Raw genomic sequence first — 7,529 nt, 5'->3', positions numbered from 1 at the left:
CTTTTTTGACTCCCCATGGGAAGCCTTATCCTTTCTGATGAGTGGATGGGGGTGAGGTGAAGGAAAGAGTGGGGTGGACGGAGGGGAGCGAGTGATAACAGAGAAAGCTATGTAAAATAAGAAAATAATTATTAAAAATTCTTTTAAAAAACAAGAAAAAGAAACAGGAAATGAATCAAATTCCTATAGATGCAACATGGTCAGACACTCTGGACTTCTGCTGCAGGTAAGGCTAATCTCACTGCCAAGCCTCTCCTGTCATAATAGTCTGTGCCACCGAACTGTGAGCCAAAATATATTACCCTGTCACCCTTCCACCGTTTTGTTCCCTCCTTCCCTACTTTGTATTCTCCCTCCTCTCTTCTTGCCTAAGTTGTATTTCTAGATATTTAGTCACAGAAATGAGAGAGTAACAAATGCCATAGCTATGTTTCACTTTTAGGGATGATGAGAACTGCTGTGGAATTTCATGATAGAGATTAGGATGCAATTCTGTGAGTGCTCTAAAGGCCCTTAACTGGATCATTTAAATGTAGAGATGCTATGGCAAGTATTTACACTACAGTAAAGATGTTTAAAAGGGCAGGAAAGACTTATCAGAGAAGTTTCCACCTAGTTTATTATCAGATTTTTCAGGTGCAGAGGAGGGACTCAGCTGGAGTCCATTGGAATGCCAGTGTGTAACAGGCAGAAATTCTGCCACCTCCAGCCTATTTCTGTCTAAGGTATTATGAAAAATTGTAGTTGATGGTAGAACAGAAATGGGGAATGTCTGCTGGAGTCACAATGCAGCCAACAGGAAGTAAAGCTAGTAAAGGCTGATTTTACTCTGTGAATAACAGAGTTCCACAATAATACATGGATGTGATACTGAGCTGCTAATTCATTATTATATATTTACATTTCATAATACATCATTATAAGATAAATAATTTGGCATGTAATAATTTATATTATATTGCTTATAATGTATTTTGAAGTAAAGTATTCTTTTGTTTTTGTGTTTTGAGACAAGGTTTCTCTGTGTAACCACTCAGGGTGTCCTGGAACTCACTTTGTAGATGAGGCTGGCCTCAAACGCACAGAGATCTGCTTGGCTCTGCCTCAGAATGTGAAGGAAAGCATTTTAAAAGACAAAAATAACGAGAACAGAAATTACCGTGCTCAGTTCTCCCACCCCAAAACAATCATGCTATTCCATGCATTTATTATGAGTAAATATACAAAACTGTGCCCTTTTTATTGATTTTTATTGAGATCTACATTTTTCTCTGTTCTCCTCCCCTTCAACCCTCCCCCAAAGTCCCCATGCTCCCAATTTACTCAGAAGATCTTGTCTTTTTCTACTTCCCATGTACATTATATATATATAATATAATATATAATGCATAATACATAATATATAATAATATATAATATTTGTATACACACATATATCTTAGTGTCCTCATTGTTGTCTAAGTTCTCTGGGATTGTGATTTGTAGGCTTCTTTTCTTTGCTTTATGATTAAACACCAATTATGAGTACATGTGATAATTGTCTTTCTGTGTATGAATTATCATACTGAAAATGATGTTTTCTAGCTCCATCCATTTCCCTGCAAAATTCAAGATGTCATTATTTTTTTCTGCTGTGTAGTACTCCATTGTGTAAATGAACCACATTTTCCTTATCCATTCTTTGATCAAGAAGCATTTAGTTGTTTCCAAGTTCTGGCTATAACAAACAATACTGCTATGAACAAAGTTGAGCATATATCCTTGTGGTACGATTGAGAATCCTTTGGATATATACCCTAAAGTGGTATTACTGGGTTTTGAGGATGGTTGTTTCCTAATTTTCTGATAAATCGCCACACTGACATCCAAAGTGGGTGTACCAGATTACATTCCCACCAGCAATGCAGGAGTGTTCTCTTTACCCTGAAACCTCTCCAGCATAAGTTTGTCATCAGTGTTTTGATCTTGGCCATTCTTACAGGTGTAAGATGGAATCTCAGAGTTGTTTTAATTTTCATTTCTGTGATGACTAAGGATGTTGAATATTTCCTTAAGTGTCCTTCAGCCATTTTAGATTCCTCATACATTTCCTTAAGTGTCCTTCAGCCATTTTAGTTTCCTCTGTTGAGAGTTTTCTGTTTATGTCTGTTCTCCATTTTTTAATTGGATTATTTGTTCTTTTGGTGACCAATTTCTTGAATTCTATGTATATTTTGGAGATCAGACCTCTGTCTGATGTGGGGTCAGTGAAGATCTTTTGCCATTTTGTAGACTGTCATTTTGCCTTGTTGACTGTGTCATTTGCTTTACAGAAGCTTTTCAAATATTGCATAATTGAGGAAAGAAATGAGCAAAGTTAGAAAAGGAGGGAGAGAGGGTAGAAGAGGTACATTTTAATTTAATTTACAACATTAAATGCAGGATATATTTCAAATTTCTGAGGAAATGTATTTCTAGTAGTAATGTTTACTGAGGGTGATAATAAGGAAATTTGAGGTTGAAAGGCCTGTCTGGCACATATAAAATATACATTATTTGGATGTCAGGCATTGTTTAATTTTAATCTGCATGCTTTAATTCTGCAATTGTCTGTATCCTTTTATCTTTAAAGGGCAAACTGTGGGAAAATAAAAGAGAAAACCATTGACATTGCCATAAATTGTGCTCTTGACCATTTTTTTCCTGTTGTTTGAGGAAAATGATTTGTACGATTATGCTGCCTGGAACATACCTTTTATGATCGATTGCCTAGTGAAAAATATTTGGAGATTTTGCTGTTCTGTTGTGTTGCTGTTCTGAGAAGGGACAGATTGCTGAAAAACTGAAGAACCATTTTCTAAATGTACTTCCACATTTCCTGCGGGAAGTAATTGAAAGCAACATATTCTGTTAGTGTCTAAAACTCTCCCACTGTACCATTTGATAGCAGGTCCAACCTGTGTCACAGTAGAGATAACAGAGATGTTATTCACTAGTAATAAAATCACGGTTATGTGAAAAACTGACTTCTGTTTTAGTTCACATTATGCATAGTATTAAACATCTAGATATGTGCACATGTGTGTATGTGTGTGTGCAAATCTGTGTGTGTACATGTGCTTAATGAGGAAGTGTACAGATGTCATCAGTGTGCACCTCTATGGAGAGCAGTGATGGAGACTGGGTTTTAACATAGGAGTTATTATTCTACAACTCCTATGTTGAGACAGGGTCTCACTGAGTGTAGAAAAACACCAATGTATCTAGGCCAGCTGGTCAACAAGTCACGCAATCTTGTCTCTAAGTGGAATCAGCTCTGGGTTTACCAAAGTGTGCCAGAGTATCCACTGTTTACAATGGGTAATGTGAGCAAAAGGAAGTTCTGATTTGTGTACAGTAGTTTACTCTCTTGGACCATAAGGAATCAGTATAATCAGAGATGTGAAACAAAATCCCCAACATATATAATTAAAATAATAATCATAAATTCAGAAGTAGCCTTGCAGGTGGGGGCATCACTTCAGGTGATGCAGTCAATATAGCTTCTCTAAGCAGAAAGTATTTGTGCCAAATTTCAAGCAAAGATCAAAAGCATTAGCTGCCTTGTGAGCTCCTTTCGGTCCATGGACATTTGTAGAATTTCATAAAATGAAATTTTATAAAATTTCATAAAATGATATAAAATGGTCTTTGCCAATAACTATGTGTGCAAATCAAACTTTTACTAGCAATAAAAAATTTTATTTGTCAAAATATTTATTTGCAAATATTATTTTGGCATAAATGTAATCTCAACATTTATTAATGACAAAAGCTGATTTATATGTAAATGAAGTTATGCTTACTTACTTTTCCTAAATACCTACATATTATTGCATTCTTGCTATCTTAGGGTACACAGCATCATCAAAGGTGTTCATAGTTGACTGATGTTTTGATTTTATAATTGTCAATATTGTGAAAGTTGGCTTAAGTCTTTTTCAGAAATTGTTAGAAATTCTGTTATAATGCTATGGCAAAATTCATTTGGTTATGTTTTAAAATGAAATCCAGCTCAATAACTCCAACAGCATTTTTCTTTTTATCTCATCTGTATTTATTTCTTATGGTGGTAGTATGTGATTAGACACTGTATTTTCATTCCCAAGCGTACTCAGTATCAAGACCTAGAGAAGTGGGGGGATTTCTCCTCCAGCACTTTACAAACAAACCATACAGGCAATTCCTTTGTCAAGTTGTTTCAGCTTGTATTCTTACCTCTACCAATAGTACTTGCAGAATGAGCTACAGGGAAATAAAAAAAAATGTAACTTAAGTCATCTTTTAAACATCATATGTCTAAGAACATTTCAATGACCAGTGATTTGGTCAACTATGTAATATAGCAGTAGAGATAAGCACCTCAGAGCACAAAGTTAAAGATCGGTTGAATTATGTCTTGCAGCAAACATTTTGTTAGCCTGTTGAACCAAACCAGTAATATCAGAGTACCAGAAGAAGAAAGAAATTTTATCTCCCCATTAGTTTTAATGCCACACAGATGTTTTAAATGTTAAGAAAAACAAACAAAAATCCTGGAAAGTATATTATCAGAAAGAAAGAAGGCAATTATTGAACACTTGGTTCTTATGGTAAAGGTTATTCTGCTTCTTCCATTTGTGATGTGTTATTGGTTCCTTCCAGGAGATGCATTTCTTCAGGTACAGCATCACTAATTGCATCTGAAGTAGAAAATCCTCATCAAAACCTCGTCCAAGCTTGGTCATCCTGTAGATTCTGTTAGTGGGTGCCTGAGGAGCTTCATGACTGAAGGTAGAAGACAGGAGTGCAGTTTCATCCAGCAAGATGTCTTGTTCCTTCACAGATTTGTCATTCTTGTCAGCACTTGACTTTAGCCTTATTGCTTCAGTAATGGAGTGATTCAAAAAGATCTCCAGTGCCTCTTGGCTCCCATGTTACCTCTTGTTGAACATACTCTGAGTACTTGATCATTCATGATTCTCTCATGTGTCCTGTTTACCCCTAATTGCTTATTCCAGTACAACATGGAGATCTCACAAACTGGTTTGACAGAAGCACCTCATCAACCTTTTCTTCAAAATATTTTTCATAATTTTGCAGAGGTTTTCAAATTTTGTCGTTTTCTCTTCCTGCTGCTTTTTGCCTTTGCATCTGAAATGATCAGTCCTTCTTTGGTAACTGATACCAAAATCTTGCCCTCAAATTCCTTCAGCTGGAGCACAATGGGCTCCATCACTACTCATAAATTATGCTTTCTTGGAGATATTTCAAAACGACTGCGTTAGCAAGTTGATACTTGGTCTCTGTTGTGATAAGAGGGATGTACTTCTGGATTTTCTTTATTCTCATTCAAGACTTGTTAGGAGAAAACATCTCATTCTCAAAAGCAGGTGTGTACTGCAATAACTCTGAAACTTTCTTCTGAATTTCAAGGTTTGTATTTTTATATTTTTAAATTTTTGATTTTATTAAGCTATATTGTTTTCTCTGCTCCCCTCCTTTCCTCTCCCCTTTCCTTCTACCGTCACTCATTGTCCCCATGCTACCAATTTAGTCAGGAGAACTTGTCTTTTTCTACTTTCCATGTATTTTAAATCAATATATGTCACTCTTGGGGTTCTCATTCTGGTCTACGTTCTCTGGGATTGTGAATTGGAGGCTGATTGTTTCTTTGCTTTATGGATAAAAGCCACTCATAAATTAATAATATAATAATTGTATTTAGGGGCCTGGGTTACCTCAGTCAATCCATTTGCCTCCTAATTTCTAGATATATTTTTTCCAGCTGTGTAGCATTCCATTGTGTAAATGCACCACATGTTTCTTTTCTATTCTTTGGTCAAGGAGCATTTAGGTTGTTTCCAGATTCTGGTTATAACAAACAATGCTGTTATGAACCCAAAAGTGGTATTGCTGGGTCTTGAGGAAGGTTGTTTCCTATTTTATCTGAGAAATTGTCATACAGATATCCAAAGTGGCTGTACCAGCTTGCATTTCCACCAGTAATGCAGGAGTGTTCCCTTTACCCCACAACCTCTCCAGCATAAGCTGTCATCAGCGTTTTTTATCTTGGTCTTTCTTATAGATGTAAGACAGAATTTTAGAGTTGTTTTGATTTTTGTTTCTTTGATGAATAAAGATGTTGAGCATTTTCTTAAGTGTCTTTCAGTGATTTTAGATTCCTCTTTTAAGAGTTTTTTGTTTAGGTCTGTACCCAATTTTTAAAATAGATTTTTTGGACTTTTAATGTCTAATTCCTTGAGTTCGTTATATATATTGGAAATTAGCCCTCTGTTCGATGTGGGATTGGTGAAGATGTTTTTCCTATTCTACAGGCTGCCATTTTGTCTTATTGACCATGTCTTTTGCTTTACAGAAGCTTCTAAGTTTTAGGAGGTCCCATTTATTAATTGTTTCTCTCAGTGTCTGTGTTACTGGGGCTATATTTAGGAAGTGTTTCCTGTGTCAATGCGCTCAAGCATGCTTCCTTCTTTATTTTTGAAGAACCACTCACAAAGCTTTCTGTAGCTCTCTTTTTCTTTTGACAGTGCAGTAAATAATTATAAGCATTTCTTGACCAAATTCTTTCTGGTAACTTTCAAAAGTTTGCTTTGCTTTGCTACAACGTTTCATAGGAAATATTTAGAGAGAGATCCTTAGAATCTATCACTCCTCTGATGAAATTCAGATACTCAGAGATTAACTTCTCACAGTTATCCATAAAGAAAGAACATACAACTTGGTTCTCTCTTTCTTTCTGTTTTCAAAAAGATCATATTCTTGGAACAAGAAGAAAAGTCTGGAATTACAGTTCTCAGTAAACAAAACAATGCTTAAAATCCAAATGTTCTTCTTAATCTTAGGTTGGTTAAGTGCTTGTAGAACTCTTCATATTCTTTACTAGTAACATCATCACAAGAATTTCTGGTCCAAATAGGGTTGGTTTTACTGAATTTTTCTTGATCAAAGTATTTTTTCCCTTCCTTCTTCTTATTCACTAGAATCAGTATCTTGTATTTTAGGTTTGCTATCAAAATCCATTTCTCATTTTCATACTTTTTTCAATCTCTTCTTTTTCTATAGTCCCATCATTAATGACTTCCTTCTCCATGAAGGAAGTAGTAGCACAGCCCATAATTGAAAATGTTTTTTCATAATCTCCTGAATTTTCCTTTCCTCCAAATACTAGGTTAGTATTTCTTCAGATGTAACATAAGCATTTTCCAGGACACATTCCCCCCTCATCTTAGTGTGCACTGTGAATAATCTCCCTGCTATGGATTCCTAGGCATACTTCTCATCATCATATGCCTGGTGATCACAGTAATTTTATCAGCAACAAAATTTTCAGAGTGAAAACCAACATGAAATTGGTCACTCTAGAGATATCTGTGATGGGGAACCTTCTTCAGCCAATGGCATTGGAGAGGCTAGACCAGATTGAAGCTTGGCTTTAGGGTACCAAAAAGCCAATATTCTAGCTGCTTGTTGTCCCTCTCTTCCCGTGCTCCATATCTGGAGGTTGGATC

General features: G+C 35.8%; 1 pseudogene; it reads right to left on the bottom strand.

The window, feature by feature from the left end:
* Nucleotides 1-4,617: 4,617 nt before the first annotated feature.
* On the bottom strand, nucleotides 4,618-7,135 carry LOC125406701 (heat shock protein HSP 90-alpha pseudogene; annotated as a pseudogene).
* Nucleotides 7,136-7,529: the final 394 nt, after the last annotated feature.

Source organism: Myodes glareolus, chromosome 5 (genome assembly GCF_982192425.1).
Source record: "Myodes glareolus chromosome 5, mMyoGla1.1, whole genome shotgun sequence".
NCBI lineage: Eukaryota > Metazoa > Chordata > Mammalia > Rodentia > Cricetidae > Myodes > Myodes glareolus.
The sequence above is the reverse complement of the archived record's forward strand: the minus strand, read 5'-3'. Positions and strand labels throughout refer to the sequence as shown.